Source organism: Lathyrus oleraceus, chromosome 1, assembly GCF_024323335.1.
Source record: "Lathyrus oleraceus cultivar Zhongwan6 chromosome 1, CAAS_Psat_ZW6_1.0, whole genome shotgun sequence".
NCBI lineage: Eukaryota > Viridiplantae > Streptophyta > Magnoliopsida > Fabales > Fabaceae > Lathyrus > Lathyrus oleraceus.
In genome coordinates, this window is record NC_066579.1 from 306,547,530 (window position 1) to 306,561,521 (window position 13,992).

The following is a 13,992-nucleotide window of genomic DNA, read 5'->3' on the forward strand; positions in this document are numbered from 1 at the left end:
GTATAAGACCAGTGATTGGCATCCGGTATCCAAGTTTCTTTTTGTTTAGGAGATTAGTGTAAGACCATTGAGTGGCATCTGATATCCAGTTTTATTTTAGGAGACTGGTGTAAATCCATCTATTGGTATCCGGTATCCGCCTTTTATTTCTTTGTTTGAGGAGATTAGTGTAAGACCATTGAGTGGCATCTGATATCCAGTTTTATTTTAGGAGATTGGTATAAGACCATTGATTGGCATCCGATATCCGCTTTTCTTTTGCTTTGTTTGTTTATTATTATCCATTGCTATTCCAAAGGACACACTTGAATCATCTCCCATATGATTTCAAGAAGTGAACCTTCTAAGAAGTTTTACAATCCATTCTCATCCATTCATCATTCATTATGTCCTAAACCTTTTCACACTTTATCTTTCAAACTTGACATAAGTATTGTGCAAACATCTTCATGCTTTTCTAATTAAAAACCTGGACCCCAAGTCCTTGACTTCTTTTCAAACTCCATTTCATAATACTTCTTTGAATTAATCTAATCATACTTTGACTCCACTTTCATAATCACAATCAATTAACTTCACTCATTCACTTGTTTTGGCTTTGTCCATTAATCTTTTCATGCATTAGCCATAGGTTTCAATTATCATTGTGGTTGATGTAAATCTTGCCTATCCTTAGTGAGTCGACAGTAAGACTTCCGTACTGAAAACAGGGCTAACCCCTCTAGTACGTCGAAGCTATCCTCGCATGGTGGATGTTGTTCTTGGTCGAGTGTTCTCCCATTGATAATGAAAAGCCTCAGTGCTGGTGTTTAAAATTGAATCCACCAACTTTTTGGAAATCTTTTAGCCGAACTACGGCGTTTTGATCCTTACCTTTGATGGAAGGTACGTAGGCAGCGGGTTCATCCGTTCAAACCCAACAATAAAAAATGTATATTCTTTTCTCATCATCCCAATCATGTTTGCACAATATTTATGTCATAACAAATAACAATCTTTTACAACAAGTGTGAAAAGGGCTCCCTAGGAGTACCTAGGACGTAGTGGGTGCCTAACACCTTCCCATTGCGTAATTTACCCCTTACCCAGACTCTCTGATCTTTTTATTAGTTTTCTACGTGTAAAACTTCTTAGGCTTTTGTTCGCTTTTTAGCCAGTCCTTTGGATAAATAAAAGTGCGGTGGCGACTCGAAATTTCAATGTATCTCTTAGCTTATGGTTTAATCGATAAATCATATAGCGACGAATACACCGCTACAGAAAAGTGGCGACTCCACTGGGGACCTCTCACCAGAATCCTTGGTTGTATTGCCTACTTTTCACCCTTGTTGTGCTATATTATTATCTGTTATATGACATATTTTTGTACAATTTGGGATCACTGTATTGATTGTAATGTGTGAATTGCTTGATATACACTTGCTGTTTGCTTTGGTGATCTGTGAGATGAGTTCTATACCCGAACTCGAGTGCACTCTAGGATAGGAGAATGGCATAGTCTTGTCGATTGGTGTGGAGTATTCCTTAGCCAGTTGACTTGCGAGCCCATTCACTTGGTGGAGGTCATGTTGAACTAATAATGTCACACAAGTTATTTGTGGTTAGGCATTATTCTTTCAATCATGTCCCGCAGAAGCCAAGGACCTTAGTTTACCAAACCCATCTTGGCCTATTTTTAGGACCGTAGTGCGGAGGTCGTTCAGATGTCAGTTCTGATACGATTGTTACGCGATACTACACTCATAAGAGTTTCTCTTGAGAATATTCTTGGAATACGAGTATTCGTTCCTCCGATAATATTCGAAAGATGGAACGATGATTATGGGAACCTCTGATAGAACATGTCTGGCAGGTTTAAACCCTAGTACACTCCCTTTGGGTGGTTATTAACCGAGACTCCATGCTCGTGACTCTCAACAAACCCGTGATTCGTGGTTGAGTCGTTCAAACATTGTTAATATCAATGGATCCCGGATCAGGTGTAAAACCTAAATCCATCAAAGCGGCTGGTTGATATTAAGAATGTCTGAACCGGTTCATGTACCGTTAATATCAATGGAACTTGGGTGTCGATAGGGTGAAAAACCTAAATCCACCAAAATGGATGATTGATATTAGGGATACATAGAGCTTTCCCACGACCTTTGTTTGGTGTGCTTTGTTTGATCCTTGAGTGTGTTTGTTGCATTCATGCATTCACGCATTCATCCGCATCCATATCATCAAAAAAAAAAAAAGAAAATTTTCAAGGAACTCAAAGGAGTTTATTTGCAAAAAATTTCAAAACATGAAAAAAACCGATTTTTTTTTTTCACCTGATATATCTGATGAGATATTCTCATGTATGATCAAAATGCTTAAATCTTTCAAAGTTTGCAAATAAAACCCTCGGGTTCCTTTGATATAAAAAACAAGCATATGCATAAACACTTCATGCATCATTTGCATAAACAGGTGTTTTGGTCCGGTCTCCCGTCCCGTGGTCTGACCCTGCGATCTTCATTTATTTTGAGACGCACCTTCGCCGGTATTATACCAGAGCTATCTCTGCCAGATTGATGGATCAGATTGAACAAGAGAGTTGTGAACTCGAGGAGGATTTTGCCAGCCTTGGTGTTTTTAATGGATTTATTCCTGTTGATGGATTTATTCCTGGTTAACCAATCCCGGGCTGGCATTGGCTATGGTTCTGGGGCATGCAACGAGCAAGGTTTGTTCACCAGTGGAGGATTCATTCATGCTGATCAACCTGTAGAAGAGGAAGCTTCTGCTGTCATTGAAGAAGAAGATGCAGAAGATCTGAACAATTTTGTTATTCCTGGTGGTGTCTGCCACAATTGGGTCGCTGTGGATGTTCCTACAGTTATCCATAGATCAGAGTAATTGTTCATTTTGTTTAAAACCCTTCTCCCATGCCAAAAGGAGAAGTGATGACATTGTTGGCAAAGCATATATACAATGATGTTTTCATTCAATTTTTGCATTGTTAAACATTTGTTTTTCCTTTGTTTTCACTTTTTGCTTTTCTTTATGAAATCAGTGATCACAAAAAACCATAAAAACAAAAACAAAAAGCAATAAAAGCAACATTTTTCATCTGCATAATGATTTGTTTGTTTAAATGCTAAAGTTTTTTTCCTTAACCAAAATCATTATGCAGGTTGATCCTAAAACCCATTGAACATAATGATCCAACGCCATCTCCCAATTTTGAATTCCCTGTATTTGAGGCAGAGGAAGATGATGTTGAAGAGATTCCTGATGAGATCACCCGTCTCCTTGAGCACGAAGAGAAGATCATTCAGCCGCATCTCGAAGACTTGGAAACAGTCAACTTGGGGTCCGAAGATTGTGTTCGCCTGGTGAAGATTGGGGCACTTCTTGAAGTGTCTGTTAAGGAAGATTTGATCAGCTTGCTACGAGAATATTCAGATATCTTTGCTTGGTCCTATGAAGACATGCCGGGTTTAGATACAAATATTGTGCAACACTTCCTGCCTTTGAAGCCTGAGTGCGTGCCTGTGAAGCAGAAGCTCAGAAGAACTCATCCAGATATGGCAGTGAAGATCAAAGAGGAAGTTCAGAAGCAAATTGATGCGGGGTTTCTGGTGACTTCGACATATCCTCAATGGGTGGCCAACATTGTGCCTGTCCCTAAGAAGGACGGAAAAGTCCGTATGTGCGTTGATTACAGAGATTTGAATAAAGCTAGCCCAAAAGATGATTTTCCTCTACCACACATTGACATGTTGGTAGACAATACAGCTAAATTCAAAGTCTTTTCCTTTATGGACGGATTTTCTGGATATAATCAAATCAAGATGGCACCAGAGGATATGGAGAAGACAACATTCATCACACCTTGGGGAACATTCTGTTATCGAGTGATGCCCTTCGGTTTGAAGAACGCCGGAGCCACGTATCAACGAGCTATGACCACCTTGTTTCATGATATGATGCACAAGGAGATCGAAGTCTATGTTGATGATATGATTGCTAAGTCCCGAACGGAAGTTGAGCATATTGAGCATTTGTTGAAGCTTTTCCAGCGTTTGAGGAAGTTCAAACTTCGCCTGAATCCAAACAAATGTACCTTTGGAGTCCGTTCCGGCAAGTTGTTGGGTTTTGTGGTAAGTGAAAGAGGTATTGAGGTTGATCCTGCAAAGGTCAAAGCAATACAAGAGATGCCTGCACCCAGAACTGAGAAGCAAGTTCGAGGTTTTCTTGGCCGCTTGAACTACATTTCCAGATTTATATCCCACATGACCGTCATGTGTACGCCGATATTCAAGCTCCTCCGGAAAGATCAGCCTCATGATTGGACCGAGGATTGCCAGAAAGCTTTCGACAGTATCAAGGATTATCTGTCCGAACCTCCGATTTTGTCTCCGCCTGTGGAAGGAAGACCTCTGATTATGTACTTGACAGTTCTTGAAGATTCGATGGGTTGTGTACTCGGTCAACAAGATGAATCAGGGAAGAAGGAGTTTGCTATCTACTACCTCAGTAAGAAGTTTACTGATTGTGAGTCTCGGTACTCAACGCTTGAGAAGACGTGCTGTGCTTTAGCTTGGGCAGCTAAGCGTTTGCGCCAGTACATGATAAATCATACAACTTGGTTGATATCCAGAATGGATCCAATTAAGTATATCTTCGAGAAGCCTGCTTTAACTGGGAGGATTGCCCGTTGGCAGATGTTGTTGTCTGAGTATGATATCGAGTATCGAGCTCAGAAAGCTATCAAAGGTAGTATCTTGGCTGACCACTTAGCGCACCAGCCAATTGAAGATCATCAGTCTGTTCAGTATGACTTCCCTGACGAGGAAATTCTGTATTTGAAGATGAAAGATTGCGTTGAGCCTACACTTGATGAAGGTCCGGAACCTGGTTCCAGATGGACGATGGTGTTTGATGGCGCTGTTAATCAATATGGAAATGGAATTGGGGCAGTAATTGTTAATCCCCAGGGATCGCACATTCCATTTACAGCAAGGCTAACTTTCAAATGCACGAATAATATGGCGGAGTACGAAGCCTGTATTATGGGACTTGAAGAATGCATTGATTTGAGGATCAAGTATCTTGATGTCTATGGTGATTCAGCCTTAGTTGTCAATCAGATCAAGGGTGAATGGGAGACGAATCAGCCAGGTCTCATCCCATACAGAGATTATGCAAGGAGAATTTCAACTTTCTTCACAGAAGTTGAATTTTATCACATTCCTCGAGAGGATAATCGGATGGCAGACGCCCTTGCTACGCTTGCTTCTATGATAGTTGTCAGATGGTGGAATGATGTTCCTAACATCACTGTGATGCGCTTGGACAGACCCGCTCACATATTTGCAATCGAAGACGTGAAAGATGACAAGCCTTGGTATTTTGATATCAAGAATTTCCTCCAGAACCAGGCCTACCCACCTGGGGCATCTGTGAAAGATAGGAAAACTTTGAGAAGGTTGTCAGGCAGTTTCTACCTCAGTGGTGAAGTGCTGTACAAAAGAAATTTTGACATGGTTTTGCTCAGATGCGTGGATAGACACGAAGCAAACCTGTTGATGACTGAGGTCCATGAGGGTTCATTTGGTACTCATTCCAATGGACATGCCATGGCTAAGAAGATGTTGAGAGCAGGCTACTATTGGCTGACAATGGAGTCTGACTGCTGCAAATATGTGAAGAAATGTCACAAGTGTCAAATTTATGCGGATAAGATTCATATTCCTCCGACACTCCTGAATGTGATTTCATCACCATGGCCTTTCTCTATGTGGGGAATCGACATGATCGGTATGATTGAGCCGAAAGCGTCCAATGGACATCGATTTATTCTCGTAGCAATTGATTACTTCACCAAATGGGTTGAAGCCGCGTCGTACGCGAATGTAACCAGACAGGTGGTTGTGAAGTTTATCAAGAACCAGCTGATTTGCCGTTATGGTGTGCCAGAGAGGATCATTACTGATAATGGATCTAATCTGAACAACAAGATGATGGATGAGTTGTGCGCTGAATTCAAGATTGCACACCATAATTCCTCTCCTTACAGACCTAAGATGAATGGGGCTGTTGAAGCTGCTAACAAGAATATCAAGAGAATTATCCAGAAGATGACTGTCACGTAGAAAGATTGGCATGAGATGCTGCCATTTGCTTTGCATGGATATCGTACGTCTGTACGCACTTCAACAGGGGCAACCCCTTTCTCTCTTGTTTATGGCATGGAAGCCGTTCTCCCAGCAGAGGTGGAGATCCCATCAATGCGAGTCTTGATGGAAGCCAAGTTGACTGATGCTGAATGGATTCAGAGTCGTTATGACCAACTGAATTTAATCGAAGAGAAGAGATTGACTGCCATGTGTCATGGTCAGTTATATCAGCAGAGAATGAAGAAAGCATTCGACAAGAAGGTCAAGCCTCGTGTGTTCCGAGAAGGTGACCTCGTGCTCAAGAAAGTTTTGTCTTTCGTGCCCGATTCCAGGGGCAAGTGGACTCCAAACTACGAGGGTCCATATGTTGTTAAGAGAGCCTTCTCAGGCGGAGCTTTGATGCTTACAACAATGGATGGGGAGGATTTCACTCGTCCTGTGAATTCAGATGCAGTTAAGAGATACTTTGCCTAGAAAAAAAGTATATGCAAATGAAAAAAACAAAGGGAAAAAACAGAATAGCTAGCTAAGTTGAAAACCCGAAAGGGCGGCTTAGGCAAAAATGAGCGTCTCGGTGGAGAACCCGCAAGGGTAATCCAGGCAAAAATTAGAGACTTGAAAAAAGAGATATATTTGCATCCCGCTAGATTGAGTACCTCACTCTGGGGCAATCTAGGCAAAAATTAGGGATTTGGCAAGTAACTGCATCCTGACAAGACTTTCTGGTTTATCAGTCGTCATTTCGTCAGAAGATCCTCGATTCGTCGTCAACTAAAGCTTCGGATACATCGAGATTCAAATTGGTAGAGAAAGGATCATTATGTTCAATGTAGCCCTCTTCCAATATATATCACTGATTTCAAATTTGTACAGATCTATGGAGTCTTGCCATTTGCAGACTACCATTCTATCAAATCAATTTGAGCTTTTTATCCAATTATTTGCATTCTTATTTGTTTCAAATCAACAAATGTTTTGCATGTTTTAAATTGATAAAATGTCATTGTTTTAAACAAATTAAATTTTTCAAAATTTTTGTTTTAAACAAAGTGAACATTCACAAGATTGAAAGGATACTCAAGAATATCTCAGTGCTCTCCCGAAGGTGGCATGATTCCCAACAGGTAAGACATTTGTTCATATTCCTGGTTTGGTGGTATCTTCTTTCTTCAGATCTTTGTTGAGGTTGTTCCTCAAACAGAGTTGTTGTTGGGGTTGTTCCCCAGTACAGTCGCAAACAGAGTGTTGTTGAAGACTCCGTTTTCTCCAGCAGCAGTTTCTTCCCCTAGCATGGGTGTTTTTCTTGTAGAAGTTTCGGCGGTTGATGGTCTGTCATCTTGGTGCCCCGTCACTTTCTCCAGTGGGTCGTACGCCCCAGACTTTATTTGTCTCCTCAGCACAGTCATGAGTATAACTGATGGATTGATATTCCCCTCTGAGTCGCGAGTAGAGCTGTTATTGATATCCCCACCAGGGTTGCAAGTGGAGTTGTTACCGCTTTTCCCCATGCAGTGTGCCAGCAGGAACTGTCTGTTTCCTCAGCATGATCGCTTTCTTTTTGAAGACTCGGTAAGTCAGCGGTTTGATACCCGGTACTTTACCTTTTCCCCCGGCGAAGACGTCTGCGGAATTGTTGCTGTCTCTCCATCAGAGTTTTTCTCCTCAGCAGAACAAGATTTATTTTCCTACTCAGTGGTTGATTGGGTTGACATCCCAGTGTTGCAACCATCTTTTCCTCAGCTTAGTCTGCAGAATGTTCGTCGTGGCAGTTTTCGCCTGTTGAATACTCCTTCAATCCCCAGTATGTTTGGATGATGGCTTTGACATCCAGTGAACGGATTAATTTCCTGACTGTTTGTGATCCCCAGTAGAGTGGCTTATATTGCAGAATCTACTTGTTGTGATCAGTTTGCTATGTATATTCTCCCCAAGTGGAGTGGTTCGTTGCAGAATCTGCTTGTTTGATCTGTCCTCCCTCAGTGGTTTGTTCCCAAGAGAGTAGCCGACAGTTTTCCCCAGTAGAGTTGCTTATGCAGTAAGATTCTATTTGGAGGATATCATTCCCCCTCAGTGGGTGGACCCCCAGTGGAGTTATGTGGATTTGCTTCTGCAGCAGTTCGTGCTTATTCATGCACTTTTGTTTCTCAGTCGACACTGGGATCCCTTGCAGATATCTTTGGGGATTTCTCTTGTTCCCCTACAGATTCGTCTTAGTGGCTGTTTTGCCCGTTGTGACTTTCTGTACCCTGATTGGGTCGTTTCCTGATATTTCCGATTCTCTGCTTCTTCAGCAGTACTCGCAGATCTTTGCTTTACAGCATGTAGATCTCCGCAGAGTGGCTCTCCAGTTGGTTTTTCCCCTGGAAGTATAATACTGGACGTTTGGTTCTTGAACCTGTTCGTGTCAGAATTGTCAGTTTTGTCAGCATTCATCAAACATAAATCACGCATATCCATGCATACTCATTAAACATTCAGATATTCATGTTGCATTTTTTGCCATATATCCTTTGTTTGTCGCGTCTCCTGCTATGGTGATATAGATCTCTTTACAGATCTCCCCAAGCAGATGTCGGGTGTTATAAATCTCTCCATATAGAGTCAGCCCGTAAGCAGAAAATGTTGTCTTTCCTTCTGCAGTTCCCCACTGAGATATATCCTCGTGGATGACGGTTTCTTCCGTTTCCTCCCAACACATATATTGGGATGGATTTTCCTATTTGAGTTACATCCTCATTAGGACGTGTCTTTATTCAGTCTGTCTTTTCGGATCATTCCCGAATTGGCTATTTGTCAGATGTCTTGTGCTTCCCAGCGGGTTGTTCCCCGGCGGAATGTTTTTGGGCCTCTACCCTCATAACCGGTAGTTGTAAGTCCTATCTTTCCTGGCTTTCTTAACAGAATTTGTGGTTATACACCTTTTATTCTCCAGCCAGAGTTTTTGGTTTTCTACCTACTACCCGGTAGTTGTAAATCCTATTTTCCTGCTCTTCGGCAATTTGCGTTTTGTTAAACCCTATTTTGGTTTCCCGTGCGGATTTGTGATTTGTTCTATCCCCACATGGAGTTTTTGGTCTTCTACCCCGTATTCGGTAGATGTAAACCCTAATTTTGTGGTTATCTTCATCTAGTATTTGATGTTGATTTTCCTTTGCTTGTATAAGTTGCTCAGATCAGCACTTATATCCTTAGCAAGTCTTTTGTGGATAATTTCCGTATGCTAGCAATTTTATCCCCAGTGGGTCCTTTCACCGTTTTGCTAGTGATTTGTTCCCCGGATCATTGGTGGTATACCAATGCATCCCCAGCTAGTCTTCTGTCGATAATTGCCGGATGCTTGCAATTTATCCTCAGCAGTTCGCCTTTCATTTACCCTTTTGTCGGTAATGTCTGTTGCTCCTTTTGATTGGTCATCATTATATACCTATTCTGGTATCCCGATGCCTTTCTTTTCGGATTTTTATCCTTAAACAACCCAGTAACCGGTTCAGGATAATCTTCCATGCGAGTATATTATTCACGGTCTGCCGGTAATGAATAATATGTCTCATGCGCTCTTTAGTTGGAATCCTTTGTTGATTTTCCCCAACTGAGCAAGATTCGTATTCTTTGTAGAATCGAATAGCCATCCTTTAACCAGTTTGCGTTTTGGATGATGAGTGTTTTGGAACACACACCAATTCACGTTTTTTGACCATCCTTTAAACAAGTCTGCTGTTCTAGCTTTCTTTCGGATGATGAGTGTCTTGGAACACACACCAATTCACGTTTTTTGACCATCCTTTAAACAAGTCTGCTGTTCTAGCTTTCTTTCGGATGATGAGTGTTTTGGAACACACACCAATTCACGCTTTGTTTGTCCATCCTTTAAACAAGTCTGCTGTTCTAGCTTTCTTTCGGATGATGAGTGTTTTGGAACACACACCAATTCACGCTTTGTTTGTCCATCCTTTAAACAAGTCTGCTGTTCTAGCTTTCTTTCGGATGATGAGTGTCTTGGAACACACACCAATTCACGCTTTTTTGCCCATCCTTTAACCAGTTTGCGTTTTGGATGATGAGTGTTTTGGAACACACACCAATTCACGTTTTTTGACCATCCTTTAAACAAGTCTGCTGTTCTAGCTTTCTTTCGGATGATGAGTGTCTTGGAACACACACCAATTCACGTTTTTTGACCATCCTTTAAACAAGTCTGCTGTTCTAGCTTTCTTTCGGATGATGAGTGTCTTGGAACACACACCAATTCACGTTTTTTGACCATCCTTTAAACAAGTCTGCTGTTCTAGCTTTCTTTCGGATGATGAGTGTCTTGGAACACACACCAATTCACGCTTTTTTGCCCATCCTTTAACCAGTTTGCGTTTTGGATGATGAGTGTTTTGGAACACACACCAATTCACGTTTTTTCAGCCATCCTTTAAACAAGTCTGCTGTTCTAGCTTTCTTTTGGATGATGAGTGTCTTGGAACACAAACCAATTCACGTCTTCGGATTTTATCCTTAAACAACCCAGTAACCGGTTCAGGATAATTTTCCTTTTGAGTATATTATTCACGGTCCGCCGGTAATGAATAATATGTCTCGTTCACTCTTGGGTCAATCCTTTGTTGCTTTCCCCTCAGAGTAAGATTCGTATTCTTTGTAGAATCGAATATCCATCCTATAAACAAGTTTGCTTTCGCTCTCTTCAGGATGATGAGTGTTTTGGAACACACACCAATTCACGTCTTTGGTCGGTCACCTATTATATACCCAGTAACCGATATCCTTGGTGTTCCTTCCTTTCTGCTCCCTATTATGACCTCGGTCCCCCTGTGGAGTCAGATTTTCCTGAGTTTGTTACCCTTATACCCAGTAACAACTCATTTTCTTTGGTGCTTCCTCAGTGAAGTTTTCTTGTTGCTTCTCCCCAGGAGTCAGCTTGTGTCTCTCCAATGGATTTATTTTCCTTTGGAATTTTTTTTCTTTTCCCCAGTGTGAGTCCTTTACTCCCCAGTGAGTTCTCCAGTTTGTTTTCTGTTATCTTTTAATCAGAGTCGTGTCTTGTTTACGCTGTGTCAGTTTTGTTTATCCCCAATTAGAGTCTTGTCAAAGTCTCTGTTCCTGTTGAGTGAACTACTCCGATGGATCGTCTTTTCTTCTGTGAGAATCATATTCCCCACAGAATTTTGTCCTTTGCATGCATACATTTGCATCATGAGGTCTCTTAGGGACCAAAATTTGTCTCATTACTGTTATTTAAGCCCATTCTACCGCGTCGAGATGAAGATTTCTAAACTTCACTTCTCCGGCTAGAATGACCTTAAATAGGGGCATCTGTAAGACCCCAATTTTGGGCCCTAAGATCCCTCATGGCCCATATCATATCATATCATGGCCTCAAGGATCACTGCATGCCTTTGCTTCCCTCCTAGTGGGTAGATTACCTTGTGGGTTGATTTCTTGATCACCAAGCATGCCTTGCATTTGTATATCTTTGCCTTTCATATGTTTACTAACCAAAAAATACAAAAATATTGTCAGTTTAACCTTGTTGATTGCAGATGAAACAATTAGGTCAAAGACAGTCAACAGTCAGTCAAAGCAATGGATGGTGGCCATTCTTGCAGAATTTGGGCACCATGATCATTAATCAAGAGCTCATATAACTTAGGACATCATTTGAAGTCAATATCTCAAGGAATCAGGGTTTGGAATTCATCAGAAGTGGTTCAATCATGCAAAACCCTAGAAAAGTCAAACTTGGTCAACTGTTGATTTAATCAAGGATTTGATGGATAGAATTGATTTGAAGGAGTTTATTCATGCTTATACAAGCCTCATATATCATGTCAAACCTCATCATGGAAGAAAATCAAGTCAAATCAGAAATTTCCCAAAATAGAAAGTGGACCTGTAATTTCAACTGCCAAAAATGGAAACTTCTTGATCCTCAACTTACATCATGATACAAGCTTCAAATGAATTTTTGCCCAACATGAAAGTTGAAGATCTTGTTCTCCCATTTTCAAAAAGTCCAAGAACTCTCAAATCCCATGGGTGGTTGTCAAGATATGATCAATTCAATTTCAAAAATTTGTGAACTTCAAAGAGCCATATCTCATGAACCATAAGGCCAAATTTGGTGGGGTTTTTTCCTACAAACCACATTTTTCCTCCTCTTTCCAAAAATATAAATTTCATGAACCAAAACCTTGCCAATCAAAATGGCATTTTTTGACCTATTTCATTTAAAAATCAAGTTTGACTCAAGTTTGACTTTTTGAATTATTGGTTTTTTCTCCATTTGGCCAATTGGGATTTGCTTCATATGTTATTTGAAACTTGCTCCAAGCTTAAATTCATGCTCATGCTTTCATCATACCATCATTTTGGACCAAAATGCAAAATTGGCAAATATGCAAGATAGCTTCATTAAGTAAAAGCAAGGTTAGCATTTCATCAGCAGACCAAAAACAGCATTTTGTAAAGGCCATTGGCAGCTGGTTTCAAAGCCCAATTCGTGCAGCTACACCCTCCATTTTCCACTTATGTGCAAATTAGCAAATTGGCAATTAGTGATTTTTGAACTAAGCTAGCTTAACACTTCCATTACCATTGCTAAACAGAAGTATAAGATGATGTTTTCTGCTCATTTCACAACCCTAGTTACAGCAGCCACGATCAGAAAAGCTCCTTTCTCTCATTCTTGCAATTTTGCATATTTGAATTTTCTGCTCAAACACCAAAAACCCTTGAACAAACCTTCATTGTTTCTTCATCTAGACATCTTTGTGAGCTCCTTTGAACCATCAAATCTCATCTGCACAGCCATCTTCATGTTCTGTTTTCACCAAGGTCCAACCATGGCAAGTCGAGCTGTGAAGGTTCTCATGCACCATTGAGCTAAACAACCTCAAGTATCCTTCATTACAAAGCATAATCTCCACCTGTCTGAGCTCGAATCACTCAAAGAACCACTGTTTTACAAATTGCTTCAAAAACAAGTAAAATCTCGACTCCTTTTTTTCTCTATGCTATGCTATGTTTAGGGTAGATTCTTGTATGCTAAACACATTGCAACTTGTATCGTGGCAAATGGTTACTTGATGGCTGAGAAATCTGAATTTCTTTTTCTGTGCATGAAGTTGTTTTCAATCGATTCCTGAATGTTAGTGTGATTTAATGAAAGCCATTGTTGGATTTATGCTGCATGATGTTTGATGAAGCCATTAGTGTGGTTAATTTTCATTTCTGGGCATTTCGAATTTCTTGTTTGAATGATGATGATGAATGTATGCTGTTGTGTTTAAACCTAAGACTCTGCCCAGAAAGTTTTCATGATTGTGTTGGTTTGTTGTTTATAATGTGGTTACATGAAGAACATTATTACTGCCATTGCTGTGTGTTTGACTCTATTTGAAAGTTGTTGTTTAATGATGAACATTGATGATGAAGTTCATGACTGTTCATAAACCCTAGTTTCCAGATTTCTTTCCCCATCATGTTGGCTTCCCTGTTGCTTAATGTTACATGATGCTGTTTGCCAGAATGCCGTGCTGTTTATTTGAGTGTTGTTTTGATGTTGGTAATAACACAATGTTGAATGCCTTGCTGCAAAAACCCTAGCTTGTTTCCAGTTTTGTTTTCCCAGAACTCATATGCATTTGGTTTGTTGTTGTTTTGCACGAACCGTGTCAATGCCATGTTGTTTGTGTGCTATGTTGGAATTTCGATTGCCATGATTTTACATGAAATGCCATGCCCTGCTGCTAAACCCTAAGGGTTTCTAAAACCAGAAAATTTGAAGTTCATTGGCCAGCTGCACTGTTCCATTGGCAACAGCCAATGAGAACATTTC